At 37.5% G+C, this 14,711-nt stretch overlaps 1 protein-coding gene across 9 annotated transcripts in view; it reads right to left on the minus strand.

The window, feature by feature from the left end:
* The window catches only part of Pcdh15 (protocadherin related 15), a 1,398,279-nt gene that overhangs the window by 733,721 nt on the left and 649,847 nt on the right, over window positions 1–14,711 (minus strand). Inside the window, exon 1 of one of the 9 annotated variants that reach the window (XM_028874187.2) lies at window positions 2,999–4,953. The exons of the other annotated variants lie outside the window; for them this stretch is intronic. The gene's annotated coding sequence lies outside the window, so the exon portion shown is untranslated. Of the gene's footprint in view, window positions 1–2,998; window positions 4,954–14,711 lie in introns of those variants that run through there. 9 annotated transcript variants of the gene reach the window in all.

Raw genomic sequence — 14,711 nt, forward strand, 5'->3', positions numbered from 1 at the left:
TAACATTTGCTTTCACCTTCATCCAATTCTGTTACGTCATCTGACACATCGTTGTGATGCAGCCACAGACAAGGCTGCTCCTGCTCACCTTCAAGATCAACCCCGAGGAAGGAAGGACTGCATTTTAATTTCTTTGTATATTCACCTTCCTTGTTGCCACTCTAATCTCAGTGACCCTAGGATTGGATGTAAGTGAATATTTCTTCTCAGCTCAGTTTCAAGGGATTTGAACCTGTGGCTTTAGGGAGAATATGATCCTGCTGTAATTATTCATAGTTACTCTTCTTTCTCAAAATCCACTAAGGGTCTCGATGAATTCCCACCGTTGTTTCTAATATTTTGCATGCAGCTCAGCATCACGGGACCAGGAAAACAGTACACAAAGCCCCACAAGTCATCTTTAGTTTTCAGTCCCATCTGCAACTTTATAAAGTGACAATACACACAAACCTGCTCCTGCAAGGAAGCAGGTGTCACCCACACCTAAGCTTTGGTAGAGAGCGTGGAAAGCGGTTTTTGGAAAGTTACTTTTAACTGCACTGATAATTCCAATGACATAATTTTACACTATCATTTTATGTGTAAAAACCACCAGGATGTGGTGTCACATAATTTTTTTTAACAAATTAAGGATCCTAAAAGGAAGGATAATTCCTTAAGAAAATTATAAAAGAAAAACAAATACCAAAATAATAAAAACCAAAACAGCAACAATCATGACTATAATCCCAAATCTACAATTAATCAATTAACACGAATTCACAAATAAAGTAGGCTCTTTAGACAGCATACCTCTTCATTAAGATGTAATGTGAGCTCCTAAAAGACGGCTCAGCAGGTAGAGGCACTTACAGCCAAGACTGATAACATGAGTCACATACCTACCCTCTCCTACCACATGGGAGAATGAAGGAACAGACTTCTCTATACATTGTCCTCAAACCTCCAAAGGTGTGGGAGCATTGAATGGGCATGTCAGCTAACATATGCACACACTTCAAAAATCAACACAAATAAAATATGAATTTAAAAAGAATGCAGTCTTTCTGTTTAGATTATTATTGCTAACGATTTGAATGTACTCAAAACCATGTATTTCTATGCAATGTTAGGAAGGCAATAAAATGTAAGTGTCTTTTAAAGACAAAGGTCTCCAGTATTTAATGTTGGGGTAAGTATTGGTTCATGAGAGGGCTCTGTCATTTTTTACACCATGAATTCAGGAATAAAAGGCTCTTGTAGGACCATGTCTTCCCTTTTACAGCACAGGGCAGCAGATCCTCAAAACTTATAAATTGGTCACACCTGGGTTTTTTAATTTTCCTTTTATAAAACAGACTCATTTTTATTCGTGAAATAAAAGACCCCATGACCTGGTGGTAGCAGAGAGGAATAATTAATAAATCAACAAAACCTGGAACTTCTGACAGTGCTAGTCAAGGCAGAAGTTTGCTTGCCTGCCTGCTTGCAAATACTGGATTAAAGAAGGATCATTATTCAAAATTTAAATGTGCAAATATTGAGAAATACAATGTATTTCCCTTTAAATTCACTTATCTTAAACTGATTTTATAATTCTCATGCTTACTAATCTCATCAATTATTCACTATCATATCATCAAGTTAAGAATGTCTCATAAAGATTTTATGTAAATCTCTTCATATGCAGTGTTCACAGTCACTCCATCATTTCCTACTGGACAGTCCATAAGTGAGTCTCACGCTCAGACCTGTTCATGTCCCTTTGAGGTTAGTGCTTAGGGGTAACTTTTGTGTTAGGGCTCTAGGGATGGATGCTGAGCACCAGCTGGGGTTGAAGAGGTCACCTCTCAGTGGAATTGAGCACCCATTGAACTGCACTTTTCTCTCACAGGAGAAGAGGTCCAGAGGCAGAGGCATCAAGTTGCTGAAACTTGAAGACTCTCAGGTGCAGATAAACTGTGACTCAAACTCAACCACTGAGAACAAAATAAAGGAACGGAAAGCAGAGGCAACTTGCAGAGAAGCATTAACATCTTTATAAAAAGCCTGCCCATAGACCAAACAAACTAGAGGCAACATTCTATGCTTAAAATATGCCTGCCCGGAAAAACAATTGAACCCCTTCTCTAAAGTTAAGTAACAACACGACTTAAGCATTTGGTTTCTATTCATGACAACCAGCCCTTTTCTGTAAGCATGACGGGAGTTAACTCCCCAGGATACACTGCATTTTAGTGAACCCAGGGTCTGCAGATCTGTGCTACAATTTCATTACATACTGATAGCCTTTGTGTACAGGGCACACACATTAGAGTCTCAGGAGACCAAGCCTGAAACTAGTTACTCGAGGCCCATTTCCCCACCCAAAAAATGTCTGTAAAGTAGGAAAGTTGTTGAGACCCTATAGGACTACTTTTGTATTACTAGGAAAACATCAGCATAGATCCAAGCCCTACAAGTCTTTCATTCCCAGACACTTTCCAAAAGTAACATATTTTCCTGTGCACTAAAGAAGTGATAGTCACATCATCTAGAGCCACAATACAACAGACCAGCAGACAGGACAGCGTTGCTCACCATTCACTATATCAGGTCGCTTACAAATTAATACCTCTAGCAACTTCACTCACAAAAGTAAACACTGGTATTGGTGCACATAAAACACAGCATGCCCGGTTTTACACTTTCAGAGGGAGATAAGTAGAGAAAGCAATTTAGGCTTTTTTTTTTTTTTTAAGCCAAATGAAGCAGTTATAATTTAATTCAAAAAAGCATTCATATGACATTGGCATCTCAAGAGAAATCGTAAGAGGACTCAGCCACCAGGAAGTAAAGGGGACAAACAATTTCCAGAAAGTAAGTCTTTGGCTACCACTCCTGTATACTCCGAACAAACGTGAGAGAATGGTGTCCTAACAGAGAAACATCAGGTCAAAACAAGCTTCCCTTGTCCTACGGAGCTTACTGCTGTCTTAAACTCAAGAGAGTATGAAAAAGATGGGAACCAGGAACTTACTTGCCATTGAAAGTTTCTTCTTTAGTCGACGCGAGCTCATGCAGTAACTCCCCGTGCCAAGATCGCTCCTGCACATCCTGCTACAGACCACCAGTGCTGGCTCGCTCACTCCTGTCTCAAGATGATTCATTCACAAATTATGCTCCTATTTATGATGAAGCATTAATATCCATGTTCATTTCATCACACACACACGCACACACACACACACACACAAACGTTACTGGAGAAGAATAAAACACAATAAAACAAAATCCCTTAACCTATTAACCGAGGAGGCATCCCATCCTCCCCCTCCATGTTCGGAGGAGCATGTCAACTGCCTCAGGTGCCAGGAGGAACTAACTCCAAGCTGCTAGCAGGGATCTGCATGCCCTCTATCTGTGGCTATTAGCTCAGCACGTTGATCAGCTGGCTGAAAAGCAGCAGCAGCAATCAGCTCTCCTGCTCCTCTAGGCTTATACAGGAGACAGTTGGATGTGATCAGCCAGGAGGCTGCTGAATGCTTTGCACCAATTAGTGGCAGGTGCTGCGGGCCCCAAAGACAAATCGACATCCCACTGTCCGTGCTGCTGAGGGCTTTATTATGCCCTGTCCTCTTCGCCTGTCTGGTGGGTCTCTGCTCTTTTGTGTGGTTGTTTGTACTGTTTCAATTAAACAGGATTAGGAAGTCCAGCGCTTATGTTCAGTGACAATATTATTGACCAGGCAAAAATAATGTCTTTAGCTCTGTTCACCGCCGCCCCCTTTCTCTTTAACTTGTTTTTCCTTTTCTACCTAATCCCTCTCCCCAAACACAACTTCTAAAACCAATGCTTTCACATCTGTGGTCCATTCGGGGCGGGGCACAACAAAACACTCAGGCGTTCATCTGGAGACAAAAGTTAACACTCAAGGTTTGTATAATCCTGCATGTCTCACAGAAGGGTGCTATGAAGAAACTTACTCTGAAACTGGGTGTATTTCTAACACATTGTTATAAGATACCTTCACACTAATTTTTAGACTTGTAGAAACTAGTGAAATGGTGAGCTCTAGCCAGAGTCACATTTTGAACAAACACATTTATGCTGCAAAGTATTTACTCAAGTCAAATTAAACTTCGCCAATGAAGTTCAGAAGATACAGTAGTGGGTAGAGTAAAGGTAAATATCCTAATACCTCAGCCACAGCCCTGTAAGTACCCAAGTCCTCCCCTAGGCTCTGAAAGACCTACAATCTCCCTGGCTCCCCAAGGTGGACCTGGTGGGCACGCTGGTGAACTCTGTCTCGAGTGCTTCACCTGGAAAAGTAGACATTTGTCCACAACCCCAGAAAAAGAGTGATGACACAACAGTTGTGATACAACAATGTGAAGAGTCATTTGACTCAACTGTCACATGTGAGCAAGACAGATAGTGAGAGCATGGGATAGGCAGCTGCTTCCATAAGAACGACTAACTGCAATTTTGTATTAATGAGAAAGTCGCTCCCCCTCTCCTAGGAAAATTCAATTATAACTTCCATGACACATCAGAAAATCAGCCACAACACAGAAAATCCCATCTCTTCCTTGTCTTCTGTGAGAAATTAGATCATCAATAGGGTGATTTATGAAATAGTTGATTTTACTTCTTTTTAATGAAAAAGAAATGACCACATCTGTGTTTAGATAGCAAAAACATTTTTTATTAAAAATTAGCAAACTGTAATGTTATGCAGAGTTTAGAAGAAAATTTTAGGCAAACAGTTTTAAAACAGACCAGAAAAGGGGAGGTAGTGTCTGAGAAAATTAAATAACATATTAATATAGAAGGCAGTCTACTATGGTGATAATTTCTGTTAAACAAACAATATAGAATACTCCAAACATAATCCCACTCCTCTGGTTTTCCATCTCTCTCCATCTCTCCCTCTTCTTAAACCCCAACGGAATTCAACTCTGTGTACTCTTAAAGAGCCATGATTTCATTTCTTTAATAAATCTATAATTTAATTAACATAAACATTTCATGACATGCCTGTGAGAATATATAGCATATGCACATATATTTTTAATTGGCTTTTATTAATAATACCTATTTTGATATTTTCTTTAACTTTGGTTTTTATTACATTTATTTATGTGCTTGTTTGTTTACTCAGTGTGTGTGTGTGTGTGCTTATATCATTGTGCATGTCTGTGTACGGAGGTCAAAAGGCAACTTACTGGTGTCAGCTTGATTGTTCCAACAGCGTAAACCCTGGGTATCCTACACTTGGTTCAGAGCAAGTGCCTTTACCCACAAGATGTCTCACAGGTCTGGATATTCATTTTCTCATTTTAGTGTCTGTATAGACTCTTAGATTGACACAGACTAATTTCCAAACTCCACTTTCCTATCATAAGCAATGTTGTAGGTTAAGTGAGACTTATCCAATAGGATAGCCTACAAGTTTTGTGTTCTGCCTGGGACCCTGGATATCCAAATAAAGAGGGATTATTTCTTTTCATGACAGACATACTTGCCATGAACAGACCTCACTAAGGTAAGGACTTTTTCTAAGCGTCCCAGAGATACAGTGGTTGAGGTATATCACCCTTAGCAGGTAGTCTGGTTTATGAAATATATTACCCTGGCAGGCAAAGAGTCTGCCACATGAAAGGGATATTTGAAAATAGCAGACCATTACAAATGCAAGAAATAAATCTTATCTCAAAAAAAATAATATGTTACATGTTTTGGGAAAAAATTAAATATTGAAAACCTTTAAAAGTGAAAAATGTTTAAAAAATAAATTAAAATTTGGTTCATTTCTGTTTACAGTCACATATTTGCAGCTAAAATAAATCATTGGATATAAGGCAAATTGACAATAGGGAAATTACATTTAAAATTTTAAAATTATAAATGAACTGATAAATTTTTAAATTCGAAGAAAAATAGCATACACCCTGTGTCTAGAACATTCTGTCAGATATGTATGCAAAGAGATTGCAATACCATAAGGTATACAAACTTAGCAATTGTAACTGTCAACCCACTAGTGGGACTCTCTCTCTCTCTCTCTCTCTCTCTCTCTCTCTCTCTCTCTCTCTCTTCTTCCTCTCTTTCTTCTCTCTCTCTGTCTCTCTATCCTCTCACTCTCAACCATTCCAGGGAAGTCCTCTATCACTGAGCTACAGCCCTAACCCCTGACCCATTTTTCTTTTTTTACTCTCTAAACTTTATTTTTGACTTGTCCTATCACATTCCTATCCCAAAATAGCCGTTTGTATACACTTAACAATTATTTTTACTTGTGTCTGTTGGTACACAATATATATGTTATGTTGTATCCTAAAATTTCATGTTATTATAGTTGCATTTTGTGAGAATTTTTCCATAAAAATATGTTGTCATATTTCCAGAGCCATGAAACTAAAAGGGAGTTCTCTAGTTGCATGTCAAAAATCTCCCCCTCTCCTGCATAAACTATGTCGTCATAAGCATCTGTGTCTGAGCCAGGACTTCTGCAAACTAGTTTTTTTTTTTTTTTTTTTTTTTTTTTTAGGAAACAATTAAAAAGCAAACACACAAATACAATTTTCTTCATCTAATCGTTTAGAATAATAACTTATTTTAATAACAGATTGATGAAGAGAGTTTACCATTATGCAAATCTACTTCTCTTGCTGAGGACTGACTAAAAATATAATTTATTCCTTTGAGTACCTCAAACAATTTTTTATACTAACCAAACAGAATATTTCCTATGGGCTTTTGCTGTTGTTTTTCTGGTGGGAAACATTTTAAAGTATCTGATTAGTGTGTAATAACCATTAGCAAAAAAACCATTATTCTTTTGTTTGTTTGTTTATTTTGAGACAGGGTTTCTCTGTAGCTTTGGAGCCTGTCCTAGAACTTCCCTTGTAGACCAGGCTGGCCTAGAACTCACAGAGACCTACCTGTCTCTGCCTCCCAAGTGCTGGGATTAAAGGTGTACACCACCACTGCCAACGTTATTCTTAAATATAGCCCATTGAGAAAGCAAAATGGAAGAAGACCCTTTTCTCTCCTTGTAGAATAAGGACTGGTGGTTTGAGTTAATAGTTATTGCAAAGTAAAGAGGAGAGAAATCATTTCCCTTAACCCAATTTAAAGCTTCACTGCACAAAAGTCTCAGTATTATTACTAAAATAGCCTGCTACTATAAATTGTGTCTCCCTTAGTTGGTTGGGATCAAGCTGCTGCCGGCTTGTTACTGTTCACAGCTATTGACAGCTGAAATCCAAAGTTGTTAGTAAACCACACAGTAAAACCTAGAAACAGGAGGCCTGGGAATCATTGATGCTCACACTAATAAGTCTTTGCCACTCTTTCCTAATAATTCCCCTTTTAAATATATATAATATACTTATAATTTTCCCTCTTCCCTTTCTCTCCTACAGCATTCCCCATGCATTCACCCTTGCACTCTCTCAAACACAGAAAAAGGAGGGCAAAAGAGCAGTAAGGATGTCTAGAAAAGTTATAAAGAATCATAGTATTCTCCATCTCCCTAAAATTATATACAATTCATATAAGTCTGTGCACTCATTCACATATATAGTTTTAATGAAAATTTCCCATCTGGGCTGACAATGCTCCTCTAAGAGTTATTCCACTTTGAAAAAAAAAAAATCCTAACACTATTTACTATCAAGATCTGGTGATATATATTTAACTCAGTTTTTTGCCAGCAGTATTTAATTCATTTCATTAACTCAGCATTTACATAAGGCACAGCTCAAGGAATGTGACAGGAATGTGAAGATCCTCGAATATTCAGACCAAATGGGTTACAACAAATAGCTATCTTACAAGAGTAACTTGGGAACCATTTGGGCACACAGAACAGGAAAACAGGTAGGCTAATTGCAGATCTTCACTTCTTCCTCTCCAAATCCAGTACCTCAGCTCTGTAGCAAACAACCTGCTTTGGCCTCCTCTCTCTCTTCCCCCATCTTTGGCAGATCATGCAGATTTTCTCCAACTTTCCTCCTTGCTCATCCCTCTGTCTCAGACCACCAATTCAAGCAGGCATTCCCTGGGAACCCAAATGGCAAACCAGCCAGAGATGCAAGCAGGCCAGCAGAGCCTTAGGCAAGCCTCAGATCTTCATTCTCCCTTCTTTCCTCCACACCAGATCACTCAGTCTCATCCCCAGCTCTGCTGCAGACTACCTGCTGTGGCCTCACCTCACTCTCTTCCCCCTTTACCAGGGAACTAAGAGACACTAACCACTCTACTTTTATACCTCCTGTGGGCCCTGTCAGCACCACTTTCTAGACCATCCACATTCCTAAATATCACTTCCCAATACCTAGAAATACCTCTGACTTGGAGACCCCAGGGGCCACACCGAGCAGGATCCCAAAAGCATTCCCTGCCAGGGAACACATAGCCCCCTATACTTTCCTGAGAAAAAAACAGAGAGTAACAGAAACTAAGAAAAAAAAAGCACCCACCCTGAAAAGATGAAACCAGATAGCAGCACTTAGAATTACAATCTCCCCAAACCCAGATGCTTACACTTGGGTAAAAACATAATCAACAACAGCCAGGACAGTAGGTGCCCCACCCCCACCCAAAGCCCAGCAACCCTACTCCAGTAGGCCCTGGAAATGCTACATAACTGAAGCACAAGACAGGGACCTTAACTTAGTCTTTATGAATATGATAGAAGTCTTTAAAAAGGAAAGGAATAAATCCATTTAATATGATCTATGAAATCACATACAGTGAAAAGACATGAATAAAACCAGTTCAGGGTCTGAAAGTAGATATAGAATCAATTAAAAAATAAAACTCAAACTGAGAGAAATATGGAAATGAAAAATTTAATACCTAGAACATGAACCTCAGAGGCAAGCCTCAGTAACAGGATACAATAGATGGAAGAGAGAATCTAAAGCATTGAAGACCAAGTAGAAGAAATGATTACTTCTGTCAATGACAATGTTAAATTTCAACAAATCCTCACACAGAATATCCAGGAAATATGGGGCTTTATGAAAATACCAAATCTAAGAATAATAGGAATAGAGGAAGGAGAGGAAACCCAGGTCAATATCCTAGAAGAAAATTTCTCCAACCTGAATTAGGTGTCTATGGATGTACAAGAAGCATACAGTACATAAATAACACTGGACCAGAAAAAATTCCCTCGGCACATGAAAATCAAAAAGACCAAACAATTCAGAATGAACAAACAATATTAAAACCTTCAAGGAAAAAAAGACAAAGTAACATATAAAGGCAGACCTATTAAAATAATGCCTGACTTCTCCATGGAGACTCTAAAAGCTTAAGAGCCTGGACAGACATTCTACAAACTCTAAGAGACCACAGATGTAAGCCAAGACTACTTACTATACCCAGCAAAACTTTTAATCACAGTAAATGGAGAAACAAAGACATTCCAAGAGAAAACCAAATTCAAGCAGTATCTGTCTACAAATCCAGACTTACAGAAGATGCTAGCAAGAAAACTTCAACCTGTAGAGATTAAGAACAAGCAAGAAAATACAAAGAACAAATAATCCCAGGCCAGCAAATCAGAAGGGGGAAAGTGCACACACACACACACACACACACACACACACACACACACACACACAACCACTGCCACCACCACTACCAACAACAACAACACCAACAACATTGATATCTCTCAATATCAATGGTCTCAATTCCACAATCCAAAGAAACAGACTAACAGAAAGTATCCATCTGTAAAAACATGATCTATCCTTCTGTTGCATCCAATAAATACACCTTAACATCAAGGATAGACATCACCTCAAGAAAAAAGATGGAAAATAACATTTCAAGCAAATGGACCTTAGAAGCAAGCCAGCAAAGACATTTTAATATCTGACAAAAGACTTCAAACCAAAACTAATCAGAAGAATTAGGGAAAGACACTACATACTCATCAAAAGAAAAAAAAATCCACCAAAAGAATGTTACAATTCTTAACATCTATGCATCAAACATAAGGGTATCCAAGAAACACTACTACAGCTTAAATCACATATTGACCCTCACATACTGATAGTGGGTGATTTCAATACCCCACTCTTGCCAATAGACAGGTTATTCACTAAAAAACAAAATAGAGAAATATTGAAGCTAATTGATTTCTTATACTAAATGGACCTAACAGATATTTACAGAACATTTCACCCAAACACAAAAGAATATACCTTCTTTTCAGCAGTTTATGGAACTTTCTCTAAAACTGCCACATACTTGGACACAAAGCAAACCTCAACAGATACAAGAAAACTGAAATAACACCCTGCATCCTATCTGACTACCAGAGATCAAAGCTTAATACAATAATAGAAAATTTACAAACTCATGGAAACTGAACACCTCATTAGTTAATGAAATATGGGTCCAGACAGAAATTATGAAAGGAATTTAAAACTTTCTAGAATCAAATGAAAGGGAAAACACAACAAACTTATGGGACAGTATGAAGGAGGTTCTAAGAGGCAAGTTCATAGCACTAAGTGCCTACATAAAGAAATTGGAGAGATCTCGTACTAATAACAGTACACCTGATGACTCTAGAACAAAAAGAGGAAATCGCATAAGAAAATAAAGTAGACAGCAAGAAACAATCAAACTCATGCTTGAAATCAATAAAATAGAAACACTGAAAATCAATACAAAGAATCAATGAAACAGAGAGTTGCCTCTTTGAGACGATCAATAAGATTGGTAGACCCTTAGCCAAATTAACTAGAAGACATCGAGAGAAGATCCAAATTAACAATTAATAATAAAGGGCGGGGGAAGCATAACAATAGACACCAAGAAAACCCAGAGTATCTTAAGAACATACTTTAAAAAACCTGTACTGCACCAAATTGGAAAATATAAAAGAAATGGATAATTTTCTTGATACATACCACCTAACAAAGTCAAATAAATATTGACAGACCTATAACACCTAGTGAAATAGAGGCAGTTATCAACAGTCTTCAAAACAGAAAAAGCCCAGGGCCAGATGGTTTTAGTGCAGAACTCTACCAGAATTCTAAAGAAGAGTTAATGCCAATACTCTTCAAATTATTCCATAAAATTGTAACAGAAGTAATATTGCCCAATTCATTTTCCAAGTCCACAGTATCTTGATACCAAACCACATAAATATCCAACAAAGAAAGAGAATTACAGACCAATTCCCCTTATGAACATAGATGTAAAAATACTCAGCCGGACTGTGGTGGCGCACGCCTTTAATCCCAGCACTCAGGAGCCAGAGGCAGGTGGATCTCTGTGAGTTCGAGGCCAGCCTGGTCTCCAAAGCAAGTTCCAGGAAAGGCGCAAAGCTACACAGAGAAACCCTGTCTCAAAAAACCAAAAAAACAAACAAACAAACAAAAAACTCAATAAAATACTTGCAAACTAAATTAAAGAACACATCAAAAAGATCATTCACCATGATCAAGCAGGTTTCATCCTAGAAATGCAGGGATGATTCAATATGTAACCAACCAATAAACGTAACTGTAACATGATTTTCTAAATTGTCTTAAAAACCCCCGGAGCCAGATATTGTGGTAAATACTGAAAGATCAGAGAGACAAAGGAACAAGCCACAGCTACCACCTCTTACCTCACTAACTCAGCCTGATAAAAACCTCTCTAGTTCCTGTTTCCTCGAGCCTTATATACCTTTCTCTGCCCAGCCATCACTTCCTGTGATTAAAGGCTGTGCTTCCCAAGCAAAGGCATGAGATCCCAAGTGCTGGGATTAAAGGTGTGTGATTCTCAAGTACTGGAATTAAAAATGTGTACCATCACTGCCTGTCTGTGTTTCTCTCCTAGACTGAGTCAATCTCAGGTAGTCCAGGGTGACTTTGAACTCATATGCCTCCCAAATGCTAGGATTAAAGGTATGAGTCACCAATGTCTGGCCTCTATGTTTAATCTAGTTGTTTGTTTTGTTTTCTGATCTCCAGCCAAAGTTTATTAGGGTACACAATATATCACCACATGTAACCCACCATATAAAAAAACTGGAAAAAAAGCCCACATGCTATCTCATTTGATGCAGAAAAGGCCTTGGACAAAATCCAAAATCTTTAATGATTAAAGTCTTGGAGAGATTATGGATACAAGGGACATACCTTAGTATAATAAAAGCAGTTTATAGGAAGCTCATGGCCGATATCATATAGAGAAATATAGAGAAACTCAAGGCAATTCCTCTGAAATCAGGAATAAGACAAGGTTGTCCACTCTCTGCATATCTACTCATAATAGCATTTGAAGTCTTAGCTAGATATGTAAGACGACTGAAGGGGATTAAATATATACAAATTGGAAAGGAAAAAGTCAAAGTATCTCTATTTACAGATGACATGATTGTATACATAAGTGACCCCAAAAAAACTCCACTAGGAAACTCCTATAGCTGAAGAACATTTTTTGTCAAGTAATAGGATACATTATCAACTCACAAAAAAAAAAAAAAAAAACAGTAGCCTTCCTATATGCCAATGACAAATGGACTAAGAAAGACACCAGGGAAACAGCATTCTTCATAATAAGCTCAAAAAATATAAAATACCTTGAGGTAACTCTAATAAAGCAAGTGAAATACTTGCAAGATAAAAAGTTTGAGACACTGAAGAAAGAAATTGAAGAAGATATCAGAAGATAGAAAGATCATCTCTGCTTATGTGACAGTAGGATTAATATAGTAAAAATGACCTACCAAAAACATATACAGATGCAATTGCCATCAAAATTCTAACACAGTTCTTCACAGATTTTGGAGAACAGTTTTCTGCTTCACATGGAAACACAAAATTACTAGGATAGGTAAAACGATCTGGAATCATCAAAGAACTGAGGGAGGTATCACCACTCCAGATCTGGGTCTATTTTAACTCAGTCAGACTGATTGTTTTCTAGTTTCACCCTTTTCATTTCAAGATGCATAAAGACAGATAGGAATTGTAAAATATCTTTACATGACATGTTTACTGTCAAGCTATTTCATGCCTGGCTTAGGGATACTTCATCATGATCACAATGAATAAAAAAATTAGACTTAACAAAATAGTTTATTTTAGTTATGATGATGAGATTACTAATGGGATCACTCAAAATTCTAGGTCTTGCATGTGAGATTATTAATATGCTACAAAATAAATGAACAAACATTATTGTCTTAGCCCATCACACACTAATTTCTCATTGTTTGTGTTGGGAGAGTCTATGTACTTGGAGCATGGTTGAAGTGAGCTCCCTCTTCACTTGATCAAAAAAAGGTTTATGTTCAAACTCATTCAAGCTGCTTAGTGGAAACAACTGAATTGTAACTATTTGACTGAGGGCCAAGACATTTAAATTTAACATTTAAAAATGCAGCTAAAAGGTACTTTGGGGAGCTAGAAGTTACACCCTGTCCTTTACCCACAGGTACCTCCTCTTGATAGTTACAATAGAGCTTTTCAGGGCCACCAGAGAAGTTATGAGAACCAGCTAGAAACCTTACTCCCAGTATCATCTATAATATCACAGAGTTAATATTGCATCACTTGTGCTGTATCATGAGAAAGTTGTGGGTGCTTCCCTTAATATGCTGAAAGAAACTCACAGGATATCAGCATGTCTTGACTTTGAAATTGCAATATAATATTGTCATGTGCAAGGTTCACAGTGAATAGCACCAGTATTTCCAAAACTCATCACCCAAATATCTCATGATGTTTTAAGTAACTTTACAGTTTTTGCATTGGATGTGCCCCATGGAACATGGGTTATATATTCCCTGAGGTGCCCTCTTAGAATTTTGACATCAACTTTAGGTTACCTTCTAATATAGTTAATATATTCAAGGAGACAGCAAATTGTGCCTACTGGTGCATAGATATTATTTTAAGCTAAACTGATGAAATTTGAACAAGGAATATTTGCTTTTCAATCAGTTTGAAAGATTTATAAGAATTTTTGTATGTACAGGTATCTTTTATTAGAAAAGAAAGGATGATATAAACCCAAGTCAATTATAAGTACTCTGATCAGTTCACCAACATATTCAAAACCTGGACTCTTTAGGAATATTTCTAAGTCAGAAAGAATTCAGGGGCACCTCAGTCTACATGAAATACAAATATCCTGAATGCTGCAGGATCTACCAGGAATTGCCCATATTTTATACTTAACTAAAGACCATGAAACTTTTTTCATTAGTGACTAAGACTTTCAAACTCATTTTGTATTTTGTATTCTCTCCCTGTTTTTAATCCTAAAGATGAGTATCAAGATATCTTCTTAGATTCCTTGAGCTTAAAGTTTATTGTTACATGTTTTATTTATATACATGTACTTTACTGAAAATGAGCTCACAGAGAAACAAATCTATTTCATATGTGAGGAGATAATTAATCTACCCATTTACATTTTTCTTTGTCAGAGATTTAATGATAATAAATGATGGTTCTAAAAAATCAATTTTCTGTTTTTTTAGAGATTATAATATAGTATCTCTCCATTCTTTTTCCTCCTTCCAAACCCTACCATAGATTCTTCCTTGACCTCTTTAAAATTAATGGCCTAGAAGCTACACCCATAAAGTCTTACAAAAAGGACTGCCAAACAAGCTTTACAACAGTAGACATACCAAAATGGATGGTGGAAAACCTATGAGGTCTCAGCCCTACACTAACAACTACAAGTCAACTAAGAAGTGCTGAGAGTTGGAG

This window comes from Peromyscus leucopus, chromosome 16_21 (genome assembly GCF_004664715.2).
Source record: "Peromyscus leucopus breed LL Stock chromosome 16_21, UCI_PerLeu_2.1, whole genome shotgun sequence".
In the NCBI taxonomy this organism is placed as follows: Eukaryota; Metazoa; Chordata; class Mammalia; order Rodentia; family Cricetidae; genus Peromyscus; species Peromyscus leucopus.